The 26,238-nt window shown below is 37.7% G+C and overlaps 2 protein-coding genes across 4 annotated transcripts in view; one reads left to right on the forward strand and one right to left on the reverse strand.

Moving 5' to 3' along the window:
- ECM2 (extracellular matrix protein 2) overlaps positions 1-9,975 on the reverse strand; it is a 37,198-nt gene extending 27,223 nt beyond the window's left edge. Inside the window, exon 1 of one of the 2 annotated variants that reach the window (XM_010974825.3) lies at positions 9,644-9,975. The gene's annotated coding sequence lies outside the window, so the exon portion shown is untranslated. The remainder of the gene's footprint in view (positions 1-9,643) is intronic. The other variant, XM_010974827.3, reaches the window with a different exon arrangement.
- The window catches only part of CENPP (centromere protein P), a 219,109-nt gene that overhangs the window by 165,229 nt on the left and 27,642 nt on the right, over positions 1-26,238 (forward strand). The window lies entirely within an intron of this gene.

Raw genomic sequence — 26,238 nt, forward strand, 5'->3', positions numbered from 1 at the left:
AGGAGATCGCCGAGAGACCCCTTAAGCGTTGGATTCTAGTTTTCCGTATGAAATGAAGTGATCTGTTGACATCCAGATGCTACTATCTTACAGGTCTGCTTCAAAACCAGCAGACAAGCTGTGGGAATCTTAGAGGCATCTGAAGGGAAGACTTTGTACTGGGGGTAAAGTGGGCCTTCCCCAAGCCACAGTGCTTACCACCCAAATATGTACAAGATGGGTGTGATCAGTGTTAAGTCCAGCCAAACGCTGTAATCCTCTCTCAGTAGAAACCTGCAGTGGTTGTACTAAACACAGGGGTGCCGCCCTGGTTCCTTTGCCTAGGTACAAATGTCACTCAGAATGTTGTTGACATTCTGCCATACGGTACATCACCTGAAGGTCAAGAATACAAGCACTGTTTCGTGGGGGTCACCATGCCTGCATTGCTGGTGTGCCTGCTGCTAGACAGCTGGCTCCATCAAGCAGCAACTGCGGGAGAATGTGGAAGTCAGTTCACGGTCACTTCCTAGAAAGCCTGCCAGCCATTTACACCAGTTTTGTGACAGTACTTATCAAATCTGACTTCTTCTAGCCAAGATGGAGTGGCAGAGACCAGATATATCTTCCCATCTGAAACAACTTAAAATTAGGGCACAAAATATGTGAAACAATGTTTTTCAAACATTAAACATGGAGTAGCCCAGGACAGAAATCTCTGAGAGGGGGTGAGGGTGAGCTCCTGCTTACTACCTGGAGGGGGATTCCTTCCCAAGCAGAAGCCTAGGATTGGGACCCAGAGAGAGCACCCACAGTCTCCCTGAAAACCTGGGGGCCTGCCAAGAGTTTGCAGGGCAGAGCCCAGGGAAGTGAGAGCCACCCTGAGAACCCTAGAGGTTATCACGTCTTCAACTGAGTACTGATCAGCACATTTATGTGAGTAAACTACTCAACAGTGGAGCAAGATCTACCATGAAGGGCAAAAAGGAAAATTCCTGGGACTGGGAAGGGCTGGGCAGACCCTGTGTGTCCACCAGTTGGAGTGGAGAAGCTGTACTGCAAAGGGCAGCAGGCGGAGGGCTCAGAAGGGCATTGTCCTGTCAGAGAGAACAGTTCGCTCCAGGCTAATGGCTAACCTGATCCCGTTTAACAAAACTGAACAGCAGCCCCTCCTGAACGTACTAACTTTGTGCAGCAAGTTAACCATGTCCCAGAGCACCCAACAATTGCTGGGGAACCCAGCAGAAACTTACCAGGCACACAAAGAAACAGGAAGAGTTGACCCGTAACAACGAGAAAAATCAGTCTATTGAAATGGACCCAGATATGGCACAGCCAACATAAATAAGCCATTAAAAGTTATTAAAACTATATTCTGTATGTTCGGGGTGGTAGAGGAAAGAAATTTTTAAAAATCCAGATTTAACTTTTAAAAATGTGAAATACAACGTGACAGAGAAAAACTACACTGTGAGGGATGAATAGCACATTAGACGTTGCAAGGGAAAATTAGTGAACTTACAAACACAGTCGTAGAAATTATCCAAAATGAAACATACACACACAGCCACAAACGGACCAAAAAAACTAGTATAAAACATGAGCAGAGCATCATCAAGCTGTGCGACAACTTCAAAGCGATGAATATATGTCTAGTTTCAGTCCACAGAGAGGATTAGGAAGGCACAAAAATATTTGAAGAAGTAAAGACTGATCATTCTCCAAATATGATGAAAACTATAAACCCACACATCCAAGATCAGTCAACCCCAGACATAAGAAATACAAAGAAAATTATGCCAAATATTCATCATGATCAAATTGCTTTAAAACTAGGCATGAGACCATCTTAAAAGTGACCAGAGAAGAAGACACAAAATTAAGGGCAGAATAAAAGACTTCTCATTTGAAACAGTACAAGGCAGAAGACAGTGGAACAACGTTTTTAAGGTACTGAAAGAAAAAAACCATCAACTTAGAATTCTATACCCAGTGAAAACATCTTTCAGAAACACTGGCAAAATACATATTCAGACATAGAAAAGCTGGAGGAATTAATCACCAGCAGAACTGCACTGTAAGAGTGCTAAAGCAGAGGAAAATTATATCAGAATTGTGGGTCAACACAAAGGAATGAAGACCACAGGAAATGACATATATGTAGATAAACATTATTTTCTGATTTTTTAAATCTCTTTAAAAGGTAATTGACTGTTAATACAGTCATCTGCATAACAGTTGTGTAAATGAATACAATAATACTGTATTTTGGGGTTTACACCTTAAGTAGAAGTAAAATGTATGACAGAAGCAGAAAGGAGAGAGGATGAAATGTAAATATATTATTGTAATGTTCTTATACTATAAGCAAAGTGGAATATCAATTAAAGGTAAACTAATATTAAAGATGCATAATACAAGCCTAGGGTAATCACTAAACAACACCAAAAAAAGTTTTTACTAATAAGCCAATAAAGGAGATCAAGTGGAATAATAAAAAATAATCCAAAACATTATTTGTAAATCATAGTAAATGTAAATTAATTAATTGCCACAATTAACTGCTGAGACTGTCAGAATGAATTTTTAAAAATTAAGACCCAACTCTATGCTGCCTGTAAGAAACTCATGCTCAACATAAAGATACAAATGGGTTAAAATTAAAAGGATAGAAAAATATATACCTTGGTGACACTGATCAAAAGAGAAGTGGACGGCTATATTAACATAAGATCAATAAAAAGAATAAGAAAAAAAGAATAAAGTCATTCTGTAATGATGAAAGAATCTATCCAACAGTCCTAAAAGCCTTTACACACTTAGTGGTACAAGTTCAAAATATATGAAGAAAAAAACTGATAAGCTGCAAGAAGAAATAGACAAATCCACAGTTATCATCCAGAATTTCTACTTTCCTGTCCCAAATATGGACTTTTAAAATAGTAGATGACAGGCTAAAAGAACAAGATACCACTGTGCACCTATTAGAATGGCCAAAATCAAAAAGGTCAGAATGTGGAACAAGAGCTCTCACTCATTGCTGGTGGGACCACAAAATGGTACAGCCACTTCATAAGACAGTTTAGCAGTTTACTTACAAAAGTAAACTCTGCAATCCAGCAGTCCTACTCCTTGATATTTACCCAAGTGAGTTGAAAATTTGTGTCTACACAAAAACCTGCGCATGGATGTTTACAACAGGTATATTCATAACTGCCAAAGCTTGGGAACCACCGAGACATCCTTAAGTAGGTGAATGGATAAATAAACTGTGTTCTATTCAGACAGTGGGTTATTTTTCAGTGCTAGAAAGAAATAAGCTCTTAAGCCATAAAAAGACAGGGAAGAATCTTAAATGCATATTATATATACTAAGTGGAAGAAACCACTCTGAAAAGGCTAATACTGTGTGACTGTGACTATATGACGTTCTGGAAGAGACAGAACTGTGAAGATAGCACAGACAGACCTCATTTTATTGCACCTCACTTTATTATGCTTCACAGATACTGCAGTTTTTACAAATGGAAGGTTTGTGGCAACTGTGCTTCAAGCAAGTCTGTCAGCGTCATTTTTCCAACATTTGCTCACTTTGTGCCTGTGTGTCATGTTTTGGTAATTCTCCCAGTATTTCAAACTTTTTCATTATTACTATATTTGTTATGGTGAACTGTGATCAATGATCTTAGATGTTACTGTTGCAAAAAGGTTGTTATTCGCAGAAGGCTTGGATGATGGTTAGCATTTTTTTTGCGATAAAGTATTTTTTAACTAAGGTAGATACATTGTTGTTTTTTTAGACAATGCTATTGCACACTTAATGGACTACAGTATAGTGTAAATGTAACTTTTTTATGTACCAGGAAACCCAGAAAGTTGTGTGACTCCCTTTATTGTGGTATTCACTTTATTGTGATGGTCTGTAACCATATCCACATCTCTGTGGTATGCTTGAAATGCTCATGTAGTCAGAATTGCATGTTCCATGATTTATGATCCTACTTTCAATCTGTGTTTCTGCTGTGCTCAGGTGATGCGTTTGTTTCGTAGCAATCTACGTCATTTATAATGGTGCTTCACTGTACAGAACTCAGATTTTGAATGAATCTTTGAAATCATCTACTTTTCCAGTAATGGGAAATTCTTCATCTTCCCTGTTCAGACAGCTCTGTCAGAAAAGTCTTCCTTAGACTGAGCTACAATTTGTTGCTCACATCATGGCCCATAAGAGAATTAAAGATAAAAGCCATTTTCAAACAGTTTTCTCTCTCCTGAGTTTTTAATCTTTTTTATCAATGCTTTTCAAGATGTGTTTGAATTTATTTAAATAGTACATTTTTTTTAAATCTCAAAATGATACATAGGCATAAAAGACAAGTTGCCTTAACCATGATTCGTAGTTTAGTCCAAGGATAAGCACACTTTTTCTTCAGAGTTCAAAGAGTAAATATTTTTAGCTTTGTGGGCCAATAATCTCTGTTGAAATTACTCAACTTTGTTACTACAGCCAAGAATAGCCATCGGCAGGAAACAAATGGATTGGCGTGACTGTGTTCTGATGGCACTTTGAAAAGCAGGATTTGACTTGTGGGGCATGATTTCCCAACCCCTAGCTTAAGTGTGTCTTTCATGATGCCTTCTAAACATGTATGAACATAAGTATTTAAACAAATGAAATTATAACCTGTTTTCTTTCCATTCAGTAGTAAATTGTGGTCATATGGACATCTATGTCAATGTACATTCATCCATCTTGTCTGTTCTGTTTTCTTTCCATAAGTTATTTAACAAGGAATTTGGTGATGGATATTTAATTTGTTCCATTTTTTTCTCTACTATAAACATTCTTATGCATATATCTTCTAGAAATATTTTTGTGTTCTTAATTTTTCATTTACAACAATGTAATAATAGATTCTCTGTTGTTGAACTGTGTTGTTCCTTGGGTTTACTTATGGGTGTAATTTAATATTTGTAAGTCATTTTGGTTGTGTTTATTAATATATTTTGAGGCTATAGTATAGGTATATATGCACGTATAGTTATATATTTTTCTGGTCCTTTTAGCATTAGGTACTTTCTGTTATTTTGGGGGGGGATTAGATAGATTTATTTATTTAGAGGGGATACTGGAAATTGAACCCAGGACCTCATGCATGCTAAGCATGTGCTCTATCACTTGAGCTATAGCCTCCTCCCAGATCCTTTCTGTATCTCTAGTAGTGTATTTTATCTTAAGATCAACTTTGTCTCATAATGTAGCTGCTTTCTTTTTGTTAATGTCTGCAAGATATATTTTTTGCATTATTTTACTTTCAACCTTTCATATTTTCAATATACTTCATATTAGCCTATCATTGTAGTGCGATATGACAATTTTTATCTTTTAATTGGAATATTTAGTCTGTTTATAGTTAATGTAACACTTGCTATGTTTAGGTTTAAATCTGTTTTCTGACTATTTGCTTTCTACTTGTCCTGCCTATTTTGTGTTCTTTTTTTCCATTTTTGCTTACTTTCATTTTAATTGATTGCATGGTTTCTATTATCCCATTAGTAGTTATACAGTTTTTGCTATTCTGTTCTTTGTAGAGATAACCACATACATCTTTGACTTATAAAGTCTAATATAAATTAGTACCTTTACCTCTTCCTGGACAATACAAGGGCCAGGACAAGTTTTCATACCTCATTCTGGCACATATATTACTTTAGTCATATATCTTAATTATTTATATATGTTAAACCCTGAAAAGCTTATTATGTTACGCTGAAGTTCATTTAGATCAGGCTGTCTCAACCTTAGCATTGTTAACATTTGGGTCAGATGATTCTTTTCTCATGGAGTGTGGGGAGGCTGGGGCTGGCTTTTGTATATTTAGTAGCACCCCTGCTTCCACCCAGTAGATACCAGTTGCACCTTTCTCAGTTTTGACAACCAAAAATGTCTTCAAGACATTACCAGATGTATCCTTGGGGGGGGGGGGGGTAGAGGGAATCATCCTGCCCCCATTCGTGAACCACTGATTTAAATCTACCTAAACATTATCTTACTTGCTTCTTATTTTTTCCTGCATCTCCAGTCTGCTGTAAGGATTGTTTTCTCATTGAAGAATACCTTTTAGTAATTCCTTTAGTGCAGGACTCCTAAGGACCAATTCTTTGTTTATCTGAAAATGTTTATATTTTGTGTGCATTCTGAAAGGATGTATTTGCTAAATACGGAATTCTAGGTTGACAAGTGTTTTCTTTCAGCATTGTGAAGATTTCATTCCAATTCTTCTTGTCTCCATATTTTGTATTGAGTGCTCATCTGTCAACCTAATTATTCCTCCTTTAAAAGTAACTTTTTGGCTGCTTTTAAGATACTCTCTTTGACTTGGTTTTCAGCTGTTTTATGCTATTATACATAGATAAGATTTTCTTATTTTTATCCTGTTTGGGACTCATAGTGCTTCTTGAATCTATAGCCTGATATTCATCAAATTTGGGAACTCCTTAGTCCTTACCTCTTCAAATAATACTTTCCTACTTACCTCTCCTCTTTCTTTTTAGAACTACAGGGACATGTGTAAGAGCCTTATCATTATGTCTTTAATGTCTCTTTCCCTGTTTTGTGTTTTCCATCTTTTTGTCACCCTGTGACGGATCCTTCTTATTCTTCTAGCTTATCTTCCAGTTCACAAATTACCTATTCACCTGTGATTTATCTGCTGTTAAATCCATCCATTGACTTCCTTGTTTGTTTTTTTTGTTGTTGTTTTTTGTTTTGTTTTGTTTTTAGTTTTTCAAGTTTTCAATTCTTATTGTTTCTGATTCTCTACTGAAATTTTCAATCTTGTCTTTTATTTTTTGAACATAGTAATAACATTTATTTAAAGTCTGACTCTGAAGACTCCATTTCTGGACCCTCTATATGTCTGTTTCTGTGTCTCTTCTTTAGATTTTTAGCCATTTTGTTCTGTTTTTTCATTTGCCTGATGACATTTGATTGCCATATATTGTATATGAAAAATTATGAAAATACTTTGAAGCCTAGAGTGATATCTTATTTATCCTAAAAGGGTTTACATTCAGTCATGAGGTTAAGGGCACTATCAATCATAGACTGAATGATTTGAAGATGAGTTTCACTACATCTAATTAATAATTAGTGCTTTAGGTCCCAAACCAAAGCCTGGTAACACCATCCGCATCACGTTTCCCTGTCACCCTTGCTGCTTGCTTGGCCCTGTTCCTTGATTTTGTTTCTGTCTTACTTTGTGAGGCCGTTTTAAAGCTACACTAAGCTTCTCAGTCACCTCTTCTGAATCCACAGATGCCCCCAGAAGAAAAGCTGTTCCAGACTCTGAATTTCAGTCTTATGCCCAATAATGGCCCTCTTATTTTTCCTATTTTTTCTAATTATTCTCAGCAGGCTCAAAGGTCTGAATTGCCTGGTCTGCTATTATGAGGAGCAGGAATTCCCACAGATCAGTTTTATTTCCCTGAAATATATCCCTTTTTCTATAAGAAAATGATTTGGGTTGTAAAAATTTTGAATTCTTATATGACAGAAAATATCATTCTATTTATTTAGAACTAGAATTATGATGTTAAAATAGTTTTCCTTCAATACTTTACAAGTATTGTTACATTTGTTTCTTATATCTACTGTTACTAATGAAAAGTTTAACTTGAATCTGATTTCTCATCTCTTTGTAATAAATATTTTTCCTCTCTCTGAAGAAGTTTTTTTCAGATTTTGGACTCATTTTTAGTATTCAGAAGTTTTACCATAATGTATAGGTTTTTTTCTTTAATGTATCCTTCTTGGAATCTGTTAATCTAATGACTTTTTTTTTTCCACACAAGCTCTTTTTACGCAGTTCTCTCCCATACCTGTTCAAGGCTGTTTTCCCTCTTTAAATTCATTCCCATCTTCTCTCTGTATTTAAGGGTTCCTCACACTTTCTATCTCACCAGGAGCTTCCTTGCTTATTTCCTACTGCAGCTACATAGCCACCTGTGTATTTGTTTGTAATATATCTTCTATTATTTCTAGGTATTTGGTGAGAAGGAAAGAGATTGTGATGTCTGCTTAGTTTGCCCTCTGGAACCTCAGTACTTCTTCTTATGATTTCATCTGCCAGAATTATCTGCCTCTAGTCAGGTTGCACTTGGATCATATTCTGACTTGTCAGTACTTCACCTTCGCTCATCAAATAGCAGCATCTGGTATTTTCACGTCTGCTAACTTCAGCCTAGAATCTTTTGTTCAGTGTATATGTACATTAATTACTGCAGTCATTTCAAAACCTTAACTGTAGGTCATTGAAATGAAACTATATCAGAACAACTTTCTGTAATGTACATTCGTTTTAGAAAAACTAACATGCAAAAGGTAAGGGGGAGCCAATCTCCTAGCTAATTGGCAACTGAAATTGTAAAAGTTAATTCAGAGAGCAAGCTAATATGTTGGGAAGAAATAGCAACAGCAGCAGGGGAAAGCAATATGAAAAGCTGGGTTGTGGGACAGGATAGAAGTAGAAACTGCAGAGTAGCAGGGGAAGCAAACTCTGATGGAGAGCAGAGCGTAAATTCTGTGCTTCGCGTGTTCGTGGAGATTCTCTTGCTTTGACAGCCGTATGTGTGAACCTCCATCCTGTGGTGGGTGAGAGAGGCCCCGGATTTGAGGGCTCTGGAGAGAAACTTTCATGAGGGTCTCCAGCATCCTCTTGTCCCTGAGCCTCTTACTTCGCAAAGCACTGCCTGAGCTCACCCTTCTCCCAGTGTCTCCACCCTGGAAACCATCTCTCTATGTCTTTTTTCTTTTTTTCTCCTCTCAGATTGGCTCACTTTTACTTATTCAGAAATCTGAATAGATAGGTACAGAGGTAAATTTACAGAGCTATCTCAATTTTAACAAAATCAGAATCTAAATAGTCTTATTGAAATGTTTAAATAATTTTCATGAAACGACCTCAATACTAATTTTATAATTGATGTCTAGGCCTTCATTATTTTCAGCGAATTATAGAATTTTACATTGTATTTAATATTTACCTCAATAAAAAAAACTTTGCAATTGAGTATGTTTCTAGAGGTAAACTTTTATGACACAGTGAGCTATTGTGATCAAGTAAACTTTTCTTTCTTTTTAGCATTTATTGTGTTTAGCCCAACATTAAATATAATCTGTAAATCTTAGTTAACTTTTTGTTTTTCTCCTTTTGAAGTTGTTCATCAGCTGTCTTAAATAAGCTTTAAAAGTATTAAATTTAGAATTTTAAACTTCTGCACAAAGCTACGAGATGCCTGTTACCCCTTTTAACTTCACTTAACAGGCTTAAAATGAAAAACAGTTTTAATTAATCCTTTATGCTCCTTTAGGACTTAAAAATCGGAAAGAATGAAATTTTCAAACCAACTTACACTTCTATTGAGCATATAATTCTATTTAAACATATAAAAATATATTTAATCCTAATTTCATAAAGTTTTAAATACTTCGGAATTAGTCATTCTGAAAAAAACAAGTAAACAGCACAATACACGCTTTAAACTTTCAAAACCAGTAAGAGCTAATTTCCTCAAGTGTTAAACATATTTGCAACATAAAACACTCAAATATTAAAACCATTCCACATGCTTTAGTAGAAACTTAAAATTTAAAACATTTTACCTGGAAATCTAAACTAAGTAGGCTTTGCTTGGTGTCATTTAAGTCTCCAGATGAAAATGAAACAAAACCAGAGCTTTCTTTAAAACAAAGAAAGGAATGTTGAAAAATACTGACTTCTTAGTAAAATCTAAAATAACTGCGTCCCTTGGGGATACATGCCTTTCAGTTCTTTGTGCAGAAAATCAGCCAAGCGAGTAACCAGGGAAAATGGTTACCAAGGGAAATATTTGTTCTAAATCACAGAAAAAGTGGAAAGCAGCAGCAGGGGGAAAAAGCATTAGTTTGGAGTCTGAGAGGGCGGAGTTGGAAGCACTGAAGTGGGGCTTGATTAAGAAATGTGTGATTTTCACAGACTTATTGCATTAAAAAAAAAATCTTAGCATTCATACTAGCCTGCATATCACTTGAACTTTATCAGACTGCAGAGATGGCTCAACAACTCATTGCCAAGTTACGCGTTCCTGGGATGCCTTAAATCTGGTTAACGTTATTTAACTCTCTGGTCTTCTCTCTGCCAGCCACACCAATCTCACACACAGTATTGTTAACAAAACATAAAGCTGTTACATATTAATGTCATTGAAATTACATAACTTCCAACCTTGAAGCAATTAACAAGAAAATATGCAAGGGAGCTATGAGGCTTCCGATTATAGTTAACTCTGGCGAATGAATTGTCTACTTCAGCCTGTTTCTTCATCTGCAGATGAGCAGGTCCGAGACAGCTCAAGGTCCTAGGCCCACAGTGCTGCTTATGGGGACCTTGGGTGAGTTCCTACTGTTTCTGACTCAAGTTTATTCTCTGAACAGCTGGGATGGTAATACCTATCTTTCAAATTTTTTTGTGCAGATAGAACGAATAGCATATATAAAATGCCTATCTTAGACTAGGTAATTATAATATCTTTTTTTTTATATTCTTACTTACCTCAAGGGTCTACATTATTTGACAGAAGAATTTCATTTCTGTTTTTCCAAAATGTTGGCATGACCTGGATAGATCAGATCAAGATGATGGACTAATAACCACGTGGGCTACCCAAATTCCTAAAAATATCAAAAACTGTATTTGTTCTTAAAAATATAACACTGCACTTCAAAATAATTAATACTGCTAGAAGACAAGAAATTTTGAGAAATTCCTTCAAGTCTGAAGGCACGTAGGCTCTGTCTGATAGATGACATCCCCCCACACCCCAGAACATGTGTGAAAGAGGATAGCTCTGTGGGTGTTCCAGGCTTAGAAATTATAGATCCTGGGAATGGTGAGATTCATTGGCAAACTGCCCTCAGGAGTAGCAGGGCATATGACCACAGTCATCCTGATGTCTCCATCATTTGTTCAAGTATTAAGCATTTACCCCTAAATTGAACCCATCTCTGCAGTCTGATAAAGCCCAAGGGATGTGGAGGCTAGTATGAATGTTAAGATTTTTTTAATGCAATAAGTCTATGAAAATCACACATTGGCCTTGGGTGGCTGGTGGAACAGGGAACCCCCATGTTCAGAATCCAAACTAGCTCAACCCAGTACAACCACAGAGTTGACCATCTCTGCTCACACATTCAGAGCTTTTGGTCAGTGTTTTTAACATGAGCAGATAGCCCAAGATTACCAAACATTTGGGAAGATTCTAACATGAGAGCTAGGAGTTCCCCTCACCTCCCCCTACGAATACCTACGCACAAGTAGAAAAGAGCTTTGGAGATTAAATCAACCATGAGCTGCCACGACACACCTATTAGAATTTCAAAAACCAAAACACAGACAATACCAAATGTGGGTGAGAATGTGAAGCAACAGGACCTCTCATCATTGCTGGTGGGAATACAAAGTGGTACAGCCACTTTGGAAGGTAGTTTGGTGGCTTCCTAGAAGACTAAACATACTCTTAACACTGCAATTTACCCAAATAAGTTGGAAACTTATGATCCACACAAAAACCTGCACACAAATGTTGCCAGTAACTTTTTCCTAATTGCCAAAACTTGGAACAACCAAGATACCCTTCAGTAGGTGAATAGATAAATTGTGGTGCATCCCACAACAAAATATTATTCAGTGCTATAAAAGAAATGGGCTATTAAGCCATGAAAAACACGGTGGAATCTTAAATGCATGTTACTAAGTGAAAAAAGCCATTCTGAAATGGGTACGTACTGAGTAATTCCATTCTGGAAAAAGGCAAATCTGTGAAGACAGTAACAAGGTCAGGGGTTGGTGGGGGGAGGAATGAATAGGCAGAACACAGAGGATTTTTAGGGCAGTGACAATACTCTGTATGATATCATAATGATGGATGTATTTCTTTATTCAGTAGTCTAGACCCATAGAGTGCACACACCAAGAGAGAACCCTAATGTAATTATAGTCTTGGGTGATTATGATGATTATTGGTGTAGATCCATCAGTTGTAACAAATGTACCACTCTAGTGAGGGGTGTTGGTAATGGAGGAGGCTGTGTGATGGGGGAGCTGGGGATATAGATGGGTAAACTTCTGTACCTTCCTCTCTATTTGCTGTGAATCTGAAACTGCTCTAAAAAAAAGTCTTTAAAAAATGTGGCCTGATTTGAAATATATACCTTGTTTTGGGAGGAAAAAAAAAGTGAACGACATACAGTGTTAGATATATTGCTTAAGGCAAACATAAACTCTTATTTTCTTTAAGAACAATTTAACAACAGCTATACTCTGTCCCAGGATTTTACTTCTAGGAATCCATTATAGAAACACATCTCTCTCTGCACAAGTGTGCCTCTAGGAAAGTACTTTGAAGTGTTGTATTTATGGGGCCAGGGCGTGAGGGAGAGAAGAAGAAAGAATTAACTCAGTTATATACTGATAGGGCAAAGTAGGCTGCCCAAAAGCTATGGAGCGAGACAGAAGTAACTCTGTTATACAGGCATGCAGAGTTGTCCACAACACACTAAAAGGAGGAAAGACATTTCAAAACAGTACAAGTGCTATTATGTTACCTTCTTTTAATGTATACAATTTAGCATCTTCTAGAGAACAAATTAGAAGGAATAAACAACAAACTGTTAGTGGTTATCTTTGGGTGATGGAATTATGGGAGGATTTTCATTTGTAATTCTGTATTTTTATAATGTTTTGAGTTTTTAATACCCAGATCAGAAAGAAACAGTAACTTTAAACAAAATTAAACCATCAGAAAAAGAAGTCACGTAAATAACAGCATAGAGGAGTAACCAAGATTACCATACCAAGATTGGCAAGGTTGCAGAGAGACAGATCATACAGTTTCTGAGGTCCCTGCTCTAAAATCATGTGGTTTAATGAACTGTTCCATGAGTCCTTCTGCAAAAACTGTTCTAACCACAGCAGGACATGGAAAATGCTGGTGTTAGTGTTCTCCTCCCTTTTATGATTGCAGCCATAACTGTGTCCTAAAACTTGGCTCTGACAGCCGCTCTGCAGACTCGGTGCTGGTCACCAGGGAGGATGTGAACAGGTCCACCAGCACCCAGGCTGCAAGCACGCCCGGTGCTGGTTCCAACTCCAGAACATGTGTTTGAGTAAGGTCACCTTTCCAGTATTTTCACCGCTGTGGTATAGAGAACCAATGAGTTAGTTTCTCTTCCAAGGGTACAGGTGTTTTCCATATGACAACTTGTAGGTAACACTTAAGATAAGGCTAAAGTTTGGAAATTTTAAGTAGGGCCCCGCTCAGAAATGGGAGTCTTACCTTGCTTCAGTATTCTATATCCCTTCCTTGTGCCATAGTCAAATGCCTTTTCAGCTAACTCACACTGAAGTATGACACTTGCTTCATTTACTTTCATTGAATTTACCCTCTCAAAGGAGTATTTACATTTAAATGGAGCACTAATGTATAAATATGCCATAATAAATTCCTGTATCATTCACCTGCCAGTGGACATTTGGGTTATTTCCCCTTTTTGAGTTTCGGTGCATTTTTCCAGATTGCTCCCCAAAAAGATTCTAGTAATGTGTACTCCCACCAGGAATATATAAAGTGTCCATTTACCTGCCGCTGTTTTTTTAAATGATTTTCATATTTTTGAATAGGTAATACATATAAGCAGCATAAATTTCTTAGATACGGAGTTCAATTTTTACAGTTTTCTGTATCCAGTACTGACAGATGGGGAGATTCTACCAACCTTCCCATCAAAGACAGCTAAAAAAGCTAGATCACTATTTTTTTTTAATCTTAAAATTATCAGTAAAGTTTTTAAAAAGACCATGAGGAATCACTGGGCTCAGATCTGAGAGGGTTCATGACCAACTTTTTGCCTTGGCAGTGTTTGTCAGAAATACTAAAGAGCTAAAATATCAATGAGATAGAAAAGTTAATACAGGAGACAAGGGCCGCAATGCCAAAAGTTGGATTTTTTGAAACAAAACTAATAAAATTTGCAGCAAGACTAATGCGGGAAGAAGGGAGAAAGGACAGATCACCAGTATGAGGACTAGAAAAATATGCCATTACTACAGATTCTGAAAACAGTTAAAATAAGAGGATATTATGAACAACTGTGTGTCAGCAAATTTAGATGATCTGGACAATTCCTAGAAAAACGTAATTTAATAAAACTGTCAGAAGAAGAAATAGAAAACCTGAATTGTCTATAACTATTAGATCCATAATTTTAGACTTCCCCACAAAGGATACTGTAGGCCTATCTTAATCAACAAAGTCTATCAAACAATTTTTTAAGGTTAGCATAACCATACAACAACCTGACGAGGACATTACAAGAAAGGAAAATTGTAGATCAGTCTAACTAATGAACACAGATTCAGAAAAGCTAAGATACTAGCAAACCAAGTCTGGTAGTGTATTTATAGGAGAATGTATCATGACTGCCCTAAGGTTATTCAAGAAATACCTGGTTGATTGAAGGATAAAATCCAAATATTATATGATCACCTTAACATTTAAAGAAGGAGGAGAGAAAAAAATAATAAAGAATAAGAGAGAAAACTTTTACTGTAATAGAAACAGAAGGTAACTCCTTAGTTTGTCAGAGTATCTACAAAAAATCGACACGCTTCCACCCCTAGCTGTATACCCAAGAGAAGTGGAAATGTAAATCCACATGGAAACTTGTACACAAATTTCCAATTTTGTAGCCACACTACTCATAACAGCTAAAATGTGGAAACAACCCAAATATCCACCAACTGATAGGTGGGTAAATAAAGTGTAGTCTATTTCTACAGTGGATTGTTCAACAATAAAAAGGAATGAAGCACCAATACGTATTACCACGTGGATGAACCTCAAACATTATGTTCAGTGCAAGAAGCCAGTTACAAGAGGCCTCGTATTATATGACTCCATTTATATGAAATGTCCACAATAGGGACATCCCCAGAGGCAGAAAGTAGACGAGTGGTCATTGGGATGAGGAAGATGGGATTTGGGGTGGCAGGATAGGGAGCGACTACCAGTGGGTAGAGTTTCTTTATAGAGTAATCAAAATGTTCCGAAAATAGGCAGTGGTGATGGCTCCCAACTATGAAGTTTTAGCATTAAAAACCACTAAATTATATACTTTAAAAGGATGAATTTAATGATATGTAAACTATATCTCAGTAAAGCTATTTAAAAATACATGATGGTTAAATATTGGAATTTTCCCTTTCGGGGAACAAGACAAGCAGGCCCACTGAAGGTCCTGGCCAGTGCAGTAAAGCAAGGAAGAGAAATTAAAAAAAAAAAAAAAAAAAAAAGGAATAAGAAGAAAATTGAGTAAAGAAGGAAAAAACTAGCCCAGGTGAAATGCTTGTATATATAGAAAATCTGAAATGAGGGGAGGACAAAATGTGTAAAGGGGATCAACTGTATGGTGACAGATGGAAAATAAATTTCTGGTGGTGAGCACATTGCAGGGTATACAGAAATAAAATTATAATGTTGTACACATGAAACTTACATAATGTTACAAATCAATATTATCTCAGTAAAAAAATCTGAAATGACTTTCAGATAAATTATTAACTCATCTAATGTGTTTTCCAGATATATAATTAATATATAAAAATCAATTGTGTCTTACTACAGTTAGAGAATGAAATCACAGAAAAGCTATACTTTCCTTTTTTTTTTTTTTTTTTTTTGACAGATTCTAAGATGTATATGAAAATACAAAGGCCAAAGAATAGCCAAGCCATTCTTTTTGTTTTTACTTGAGGTATAGTCAGTTTACAATTTTGTGACAATTTCTGGTGTACAGGACAATGCTTCTATCATATGTGAATATACATATACTCATTTTCATATTCTTTTTCACCATAAGCTCATAAGATACTGAATATAGTTCCCTGTGATATACAGTATACACTTGTTTATCTGTTTTATATATATTGGTCAGTATCTACAAATCTCGGACTCCCAGTTTATCCCTTCCCACGCCCTTTCCCTCTGGTAAACATAAGTTTGTTTTCTGTATCTGTGAGTCTGTTTCTGTTTTTGTCAATAAGTTCGTCTTTTTTTTTTTAAGATTGCGCATTAAAGTGATATCATATGGGATTTGTCTTTCTCTTTCTCTTTCTGGCTTACTTCACTTAGAATGACAATCTCCAGGACCATCCATGTTGCTGCAGATGGCATTATTTTATCATTTTTATGGCTGAGTAGTATTCCATTATATAAATATACCACAGCTTCTTTATCCAGTATCTGTGAATGGACATTTAGGTTGTTTCCATGTCTTGGCTATTGTAAATAATGCTGCTATGAGAATTGGGATATAGGTGTCTTTATGAATTAAGGTTCCTTCTAGATGTATGCCCAGGAGTGGGATTGTTACATCATATGGTAAGTCTATTTTTAGTCTTTAGAGGAATCTCCATACTGTTTCCCACAATGGCTGCACCAAACTACATTCCCGCCAACAGTGTAGGAGGGTTCCCTTTTTTCCACAGCCTCTCTAGCATTTGTCATTTGCTGACTTTTGAATGATGGCCATTCTGACTGGTGTGAGGTGATACCTCATTGTAGTTTTTATTTGTATTTCTCTGATAATTAGTGATATTGAGCATTTTTTCATGTGCCTATTGGCCTTTCATACGTCTTCATTGGAGAATTGCTCATTTACGTCTTCTGCCCATTTTTGGATTGGGTTGTTTGCTTTTTTTTTTTTTTTAATAAGTCGTATGAGCTGTTTATATATTCTGGAAATCAAGCCCTTGTCAGTATCATCTTTTGCAAATATTTTCTCCCATTCCATAGGTTATCGTTTTGCTTTGCTTATGGTTTCCTTTGCTGTGCAAAAGCTTGTAAGTTTTATTAGGTCCCATTTATTTATTTTTGCTTTTATTTCTATTGCTTGGGTAGACTGCTCTAGGAAACCATTGCTGAGATGTATGTGAGATAATGTTTTGCCTATGTTTTCTTCTCAGAGATTTATTGTGTCTTGTCTTATGTTTATGTCTTTAAGTCATTTTGAGTTTATTTTTGTGTATGGTGTGAGGGAGTGTTCTAACTTCATTGATTTACATGCAGCTGTCCAGTTTTCCCAACACCATTTCCTGAAGAGACTGTCTTTATTCCACTGTATGTTCTTGCCTCCTTTGTCAAAGATTAATTGACCAAATTTTGTGGGTTCATTTCTGGGCTCTCTGTTTTGTTCTTTTGATCCATATGTCTGTTTTTTGTATCAATATCATGCTATTTTGATTACTGTAGCTCCATAGTATTGTCTGAAGTCTGGGAGGGTTATTCTTTCAGCTTCATTCTTTTTCTTCAGTAATGCTTTGGCAATTCTGGATCTTTTGTGATTCCATATAAATGTTAATATGGTTTGTTCTAGTTCTGTGAAAACTGTCCTGGGTAATTTGATAGGTATTGCATTAAATCTGTAGATTGCCTTGGTAAGTGTGGCCATTTTAACAATATTGAGTCTTCCAATCCAGGAGCATGGGATATCTTTCCATTTCTTTAAGTCTTCTTTAATTTTCATAATCAGTGTTTTATAGTTCTCCATGTATAAGTCTTTCACCTTCTTGGTTATTTTTATTCCTAGGTATTTTATTAGTTTGGGTGCTATTTTAAAAGGGATTGTTTCATTACTTTCTTTTCCTGTTGATTCATTGCTAGTGTAAAGAAAGGCAACTGATTTTTGTACATTAATTAATCTTGTATCCTGCTACCTTGCCAAATTCTTTTATTAGCTCTAGTAGTTTTTGTGTGGCGCTTTTAAGGTTTTCTATATATAGTATCATGTCATCTGCATATAGTGACAATTTTACCTCTTCTTTTCCAATTTGGATCCCTTTTATTCTTTTTCTTGCCTGATTGCTGTGGCCAGGACTTCCAAGACTATGTTGAATAGAAGCAGTAAGAGTGGACTACCTTGCCTTATCCCAAATTTCAGTGGGAAGGTTTTCAGTTTTTCACTGTTGAGTACTATGCTGGCTGTAGGTTTGTCATAAATAGTTTTTATTATGTTGAGATATGTTCCCTCTATACCCACTTTGGTAAGGGTTTTTGTCACAAATGGGTGTTGAATTTTATCAATTTCTTTTTCTGCATCTGTTGAGATGATCATGTGGTTTTTGTCCTTTCTCTCATGGATGTGGTGTATCACACTGATTGATTTGCATGTGTTGAACCATCCTTGTGTTCCTGGGATGAACCCATCTTAATCATGGTGTATGATCTTTTTTTATGTGCTATTGGATTCTGTTTGCTAATATTTTGTTGAAGATTTTTGCGTCTATGTTCATCAGTGATATTGGCCTGTAATTTTCTTTTTTGGTAGTGTCTTTGTCTGGTTTTGGTATCAGGGTGATGGTGGCTTCATAGAATGAGTTAAGGAGTACTCCCTCCTTTTCAGTCTTCTGGAAGAGTTTGAGAAGGACTGGTATGAATTCTTTGTATGTTCTTTGTATGTAGAATTCCCCAGTGAAGCCTTCTGGTCCTGGACTTTTGTTTGTAGGGAGGTTTTTTTTTTTTTTTTTTTTATTGCTAATTTGATTTCATTTCTAGTGATTGGTTTGTTCAAGTGGTCAGTTTCTTCTTGATTCAGTCTTGATGGACTGTATGTTTCCAGAAGTTTGTCCATTTCTTCTAGGTTATCCATTTTGTTTCCATACAGTTATTCATAGTATCCTCATATGATATTTTGTATTTTTGTGGTATTGGTTGTGATTTCTCCATTTTCCTTTCTTATTTTGTTTATTTGTGCTCTCTCTTTTCTCTTCCTGGTGAGCTTGGCCAGAGGTTTGTTAATTTTGTTTACTCTTTCAAAAAACCAGCTCTTGGTGTGATTGAATTTTTTCTTTTTTTAAATCTCTGTTTTATTTATTTCCTCCCTGATCTTTATTATTTCCTTCCTTCCACTGACTTTTGGTTTTGTTTGCTCTTCTTTTTCTAATTTTTTTAGCTGGTAGGTTAGATTGTTTCTTTGAGATTGTTCTTCTTTTTTGAGGAAGACCTGTATCACTGTGAACTTCCCTCTTATGATTGCTTTTGCTGCATCCCATAGATTTTGTGTGGTGGTGTTTTCATTGTCATTTGTCTCAAAGTTTTTTTTAATTTCTTTGATTTCATCATTGACCCACTGGTTTTTCAGTAGTATGTTGTTTAATCTCCATGCTGTCGTTTTTTACTCCTATGTTTTTCTGTGGTTGATTTCTAGTTTCATGGCAACCAAATCATTCTTGAAGAAGAACGAGGCTAGAGTACTTCCTGTCCTAAAATATCAAGTCCTATTATAAGAAGCTACAGTAATAAAAACAGTTTGGTAATGACACAAGGAAAAACACTAGATCAATGGAACAGAAAGTAGCAGAAGGGCTCATTCACATTTGGCTACTTAATTTATTGGAGAAATGGCCCTGCTGCATCAGTTTAGAGGGACTGAGGGACAAAGACGGAAGAGACTACAGATCTGAAAACAGGACCTGGGCTTGTTCTGTTATGCTCCAGAGACTAGAACCAGAATCAGTGGACAGAGGATATGGACAGGCTGATTTTGGCTAAATTTAAAAAACAAACAGAAAACCTCTCATAACCAGCACCGTCCAGCTGAGCTGCCGACTGAGATGCTGCATCCATGAGACTGAAAGGATTCCAGCAAGAACCAGATGACATTCTATTGGGAATGCTGTAGAAGGGACTTCTCAGACAGTGGGCTTGATGATGACATTTAAGTGCTAAGGTTCCCTCGTGTCTTTGATTTTGCCTTCTTAAGATGGCGATAGGAACTGTGGCAGTCCACCTTCTCTGGGGACTTCCCTCACTCCCTGAGTAGAGTTTGATCAGGGACCAGGCTTAGTAAAACAGCCAGTGTGAACAATCAGAGGCAGGTTCTAGGTCAGGTTCTCTGTTCATGGGTCCTCCAGTTCACTAGGTCTGCATCCCTTCTTTAAAGTCCCAGATCTCTAGAACAGACCCTGCATCTCCATGCTGAGCATATCAAGCAGAAGACTCATTGATGGGTTCCTCTGCATTACATCTGGGTGTGGAGACAGACTCAAGTGAAAAAACAGTGCAACTTGAGGATGCTGGGGTGCTGAAGTGTTGATAAGAGGAGATAATCTAATGAAGTCGTGCAGTTCCTTGTATTAAGAATTGAGTAAAGAGATGACATTTGATATAACCAAGGTTCTTAGGATCTGTCATTTCTTCCTTTTAGTTTCGTTTGATTTCCTGTTGTGCTGCAGGAGCAATCAGTTGGGGAGACTGGAAAGGACGAAGGGATTGAGGCAAGAGTGTAGATGAAGGTTTATATATGAGATTACAAATGTGCAAAAAGTTATAAATCAAGCTAGCCAATAGCTAAATAAATGACACTGGGGCTACATTCTCTTACCCTAAAAATTATCCTTTATAATGACCTGGAAATCTGCACTTCTCAGAATTTACCTCCACAAGAACATGGCGGCCCAGGAAGGAGGGGGATGGTGGCCCACCACACTTCTCTCCTACCCCATGCTGTGTGCTTCCCTGTGCTTCCAAGTTCTTCCTCAGCTCCATGCAAGCAAACCCTTTGGGCCGAGGGTTGTTCACATTAGCAACTTGGTGTGTCCTCAGGGTGACAGAGCCAGGAAAGGGGGCTGCGTGGGCCCTAGAAACAAAGCCACTAGGGCAGGAAACCCTGGGGGTATTAGGTTCCCAGAGCATGATCTTGAGGTGGGGGTGCTGGCTGTGAGAGCTTGTGGGCACCTTGCTTAGTGGAGGGGGAGGGGGAGCGCCAGAGGAGGGCCAGTGTGGAGCCCAGTTCAGAAACTCTGAGAGATCCCGTCTCACCCGGGTCTAAGTGTGGGACTAGCATTGGAAACCAAAAAGTATCGTGAGTGGAAACCATAGTTTTCAGGGAAGAAAATGTTCCGGGTGCAGGAATCTATAAGAGCATGAGGACGACTTAGGTGTGGTGGTTTCGTGATACAGCACAGTTCCCCAAAATGATGTCTTTGATGTCTTATGTTTCTGAATGTACTTTGCTCTTGAAATAAGAGAAGTGCTATTGTAATGTAACTACAAATCAAGGAAGCTGTTCTGACATAATCTGGTTTGGGTACAAAAAGTACAGCAAATAAACGAGAAGCAAATAGGTTCTCATACATAGCTAAAGAGCTTCTTCATGAACGTGTCCACGGATCGGGTGGAGACCCTTAACATTTGCCAGTCTGGTCTTGGGTGTGAATTCACACCTCCCAGTTATCCATCCTTTTGGATTCATGACCTGAACCTGAATGACTCAACTGTCTCGAGAGTGTGACATTCAAGCCTGGTGTTAAAATGATGGCAGTGACCGTGTGTGGAAACATGGTGTCCTTGAATCAGCAGCAAGGCATTTTGCATAATCGTACTTTGTTCTTCACCAACTACTGTGCTCAAGCTTCTCTCAGCCAGAAAGAATCTTCCTATATCCTGTCTGGCAGTCCTCAAACTGCCATCTATTCCTTCTACCCATTCTCTCCTTTATTTCTTGAAAGAGTAATCTACAGAAAATGTCTCCCTGTATTCAACCTCCCATTTGTTCCTTCTTCTACTGTGATTCTGCTGCGTCATACATGGTTGTTGTAAAAGTGCTCTCCCAAGCGTCCAGTGGCCCCTGGAAGCCATCTGACCAGCGTTCTTTTTTTCTTGTCATTTTCCTGTTGATTGCTCTGTTCTTGGAAGTCAGTCTGCTCTTCTTGTATCTTTCTCACTTTCCTTCTCATCATCTTTTACTGCCCTTGCCCCACCCACTTGTACATTTTAAATATTGATGTTCCCTGTCCTCCACAGCCGCCTCCCTCTATCTGCTCTTGCTCTCTCTCATGATCATGTTCCATCCATTAAGCGAACATAAACGAGCACTAATCACATTGCTTTCACATACGCCAGTGAGCTGCGGATCTGTTCTAAGCTCTGAACTGTTAACTGAGCTTTATATTCAAATTGCCAACCTCCATTTATTTAACGTGGCTTGGATCTCTCCCACTCACTCACTGCCTCAGCACATTCAGAACAAGATGTACTTGCTACCCCCTAAACTTGTTATTCCTCTTGTGTTCATTCCTTATTGTGGATAACTCATGGAAAGGCAAGATTTACCTAATCAGTGGTTTTACTGCTTGGAGGGGTTTTAAATTTTGGTTTCATCTCTGCTTTTCATAGCTGTTTATTTAAGTTTAGGCTTGAAAGGATATGTGAGTTTATATCATGTCCCTTCAGCCAGGATATTGCTTATCCAAACCAACCTGTTTTAACACTTGTAATTTTCTGACAAGAGTTCAAGAGAGTTTAGGTTACAAAACAAATTTTGTACAAAGAAAAATCACATTTTGGTGTTTAGGGCTTAATTTCTATTCTTAAAAACTAGAGTAAGTCAGTTTTTGCCAAAAGAGTGTACATTCAAGTCTAAAACTAGAATACATTTTTTTGTTATAACTAAGGAAGCAGAGATAGAAATTTATTAAAGATATATTTCAAATACATATTCAGGGTAAGAACAGTCCTTCCATGTCATGTCATTTATCTGGCTTAAATCCCAGAATGTTCAATACTGATGTATCTCAATGGCTTAATTAGTTTTCTAAGACACATTTAACCTGCTGGAGGCATTAAAAACATGATTAAGGACATACTGTGGCTCCCAACTGCCTGGATTCATATCCTGGCTTGGACACTTACAAAAATATAGTACATTGTTTAACACTTAAATAGTCTTGTAGACTTTTAAAATGACTTAGGGATAGAGTAGATATTTTCAGTATGTCCATTGGCAGAATCAGGTCCTCATCTGTCCCTACGCACTCTATACATGATGGGGATGGAAGAGAAACAAAGGAACCAGCACTGACGAGTCCCTGCATGTGCCAGATACCTAGCTTTCCGCTAGGCACAGTCCTCAGTAAATCCTTCAACCCAGTGTCGGACATTGTCACTCTCCAATTTACAGAAGAAGAAAGCTGAAGGATTACAGAGGCTAAAAGCAGAAACTAAAGCTTCATGGAGTTAAATGATACGCCTCACTTGCTAAGAAATGGGAGTACTGAGATGGACTTCAAGTTGCTCTACAACAGTCAAGCTAGAGTTACTTTTCAGCTCAGCCCCGCAGTGCTCCCTTCCCCCAGCCGACATGGAAGCATGGGTAGAACTGTTTTCTGCAGCCCACATCAGCAGAAACTGACTCTCATCACCGTTAGGGCTCCACACCCGCATAAATCCATAGGAGTCAGATGCCTTTGAGATGAAAACCAGATTGCCTGAGTGTTTGGAGAGCAGATGCAGTGCAAGTCACTGCAGAGGAGGCAGGGCCGGAATTCAGCCTGGCCTTCTGCCTCCCAGCAAGGACTGGGTGAGTCCTCCTCTCCGACTTCAGTTCTTGTCTTTAGAGAAAGACTCCTTTCGACCATTCAGGTGTTTATCTCTGGCTTTCTGGCTGTGGAGTCCCCACTTGGGGAAAAGCCACCATAGACAGCCTCAGCCTCCAGAACTTGTCTCCTATAATCTTCCTCCTGCAAACCCTGAAGCCCATGCTTCCTTAGCGTGAGGTTTATAAGAAGATTTCACATGTGGCGGTTTTACCATTTGCTGGGAATGGGATTCTTTTCCACTGATACACTGTCTGAAGGAGATGGCTATAAATCAGAGCAGCCACAATATTTAGAATGGTATTTAGTGAAAAAGAAGACTTTGGCAACCAGCTAACCCATCACTCATGGGGGAGAAAGTGAAGCTCCCTTGGAGTTTCATAAATCAAAACATGGTGTGTTTGTCCATGGCCTCATTTTTTCCCCATTACTGGTAGGTGATATCATCTGTTTCATTTCCATTAGAATCTTTCAGCATCCACGAGTAGGAAAAAATTAATATTGACTTCATTATTTATGCTGTATTTCCATTTTTAAAGAGAAATGTAATTTTAATTCTGCCAGGTTTGTGAATGTGGTTTTCAAACTCTTCTTAGCATTTATGGAATCTTTAAGAATTATTCTGGAAATGACTGAGTTTTTTGTATATGTGCAAGGATCCTGTTTTCTGAATTAAATTCTTTTCTTAGTTTTCCCAGATGAAACTCTGATCTTAAAAAGAACAAAACTAAACCCCTCGCCCCCCAAATTACAGCAGAGTAGTAAATTTAGAAATTGCTAGAAAATGTAAAGAAGACTAAAATTATCTGTAATCATACCACTGTTGAAGATAAACTCACAATGCATAAATAGGGGTATTTTAAAATGCAATGCTCATCTTTACTAGGGGCATTTTTCTGCCAGATGAGGAGTTCAGATGTTGCCAGACACAGGCATATATGCATATAACCTCTGCCTTGCCTTTGGGTAATTAACATTAAAAACAAGCAGGTATTGTTTTATAAGCTCAAGCCTCCACTTCCTGATAGCCTGCTTTTTCCTTCAGACCCTACCTAACTTTACTATCATCTTTTCCAAGAAGCTTTCTCCAGTTCCACACCTCTCCCATGGCACACTGGCTGCACTGCTTTGCCAGCACTGATTACACCCTGCTTTCCAAAGGTATGTACATTCCTTGAGGATTTACACATATGGGTACTAGTGATTCATTTATTCAGTAAGTTTTTGCTGAGTGCATCCTGAGCTCATTGCTGAAATCTGTAACAATAAGTAAGGTGGAGATAGTTCTTGGTCGGTTAAAGTCAGTTCTTGCCACCAAGGGATCAAACGGCTGTGTCAGTGTTAAACAGTGTGATCACTTCTGTGGCTGGATTGTGGGCTGTTACTGGAAACATGCAGGAAATACCTATCTGGAGTTACTAAAGCAGTTTTTAGCCCCTCTCCTTCCAACGCTCAATTCTCTTGGTTTTTACAGCCCAAATCCTTTGTCTCACTTCTTGGTCCCCTTTGCTGCTTCCTCCTCTTTGTGGACCTGATCTCAGGCCTGAAGCCTCTTCTCTAGCTACAGTTTCTCTCGAGGTGAGTGTGATCATCTGTAGACTCTCCATATGTTGGTATCTTGCAGCTGCTTTCTTGACATGTCTGTTTCAATGTCTAGGAGTCATCTCAAACCTAAGAGATCTAGCTATTTATTAAATATGACTCCAGCCATATTTAAAACTGAAACTTGAAGGTTAAATAGGAGTTTGGATACAGAGGGACAAGGTAAGAGAGAATGTTCTAGCCAGAGAGGATAGTGTAGGAGAAATGCCTGCGATGAAACCGGCACCCTTTGAGGAGTGAAGGTGACCGTGAGGTCTGGAGGGCTGAGTGCAAGAGAGGAGTGGCCAGATCTCCACGGGCTTTAAAAATGATGTTGGAGGTTTGCGGCTTTACCCACAGGCTTCAGGGAAGGAGCATAACCCGTCTGGCATTTAGAGAACTCTCCATTGTGGCTTATGAAGTGAATGGAAGGATCGAGTCTAGTGGCAGGGCACCATTTAAGAGACCACTGCGGTAATTCAAGAGAGGATGAGGATTTCTTTATGAGGGTAGGGGGGAATTCAAGAGCTAATTAGGTAAAATCAACAAGGCTTAAGGGGAAGGGGAGGAAGGGGAATCAAATATATAAAGCCCAGCTTTCTGCCGTGAGTAGCTACATGGTAGAATAGCCATGTCCTGAGATGAACACAGGGTGGTGGAGAAGGATGATGTGATCAGGCCTGCAGATCAAAAGAGGAACCTAGACTAAAGATTTAAGATCCCCCAGCATGTGGATGGATGGTACTGAAGCCACAAAATTGAATGGTGATCATAGACTATGATAAATAATCAGGACTTTGGGCAAGATTTATAAGAATTACAGGAACTAAAAGAAGAGAATTTTAAAACTCTCTCCTAAATAAGCACTATCACACATTGTTGGTAGAAATATAAATTCATAGGTTTTTTTCTATATTGGTCATTTCATTGGCCTTGACCAAGCGTTAACCATTCTGCTTCTAAAATTCTAGCTAGCAAAAATTTTTGCACAAATGTACAAAAGTATCTTAGAAGGATATTCACTGTAGTATATAAAATAGTGAAAAATTACAAAGAACCTAAAAGATTGTCAATAGAAGATTGGTTACATTACAATAAATTGTATATCTATGTAGTAGCTTACCTTATTGTGTTAAAAATAACATAACAAAGTAGATTTATATTTATTGATATGGGATATATCTTAGATACATTAAATGGCAAACGCAGT

This window comes from Camelus dromedarius, chromosome 10 (assembly GCF_036321535.1).
Source record: "Camelus dromedarius isolate mCamDro1 chromosome 10, mCamDro1.pat, whole genome shotgun sequence".
NCBI lineage: Eukaryota > Metazoa > Chordata > Mammalia > Artiodactyla > Camelidae > Camelus > Camelus dromedarius.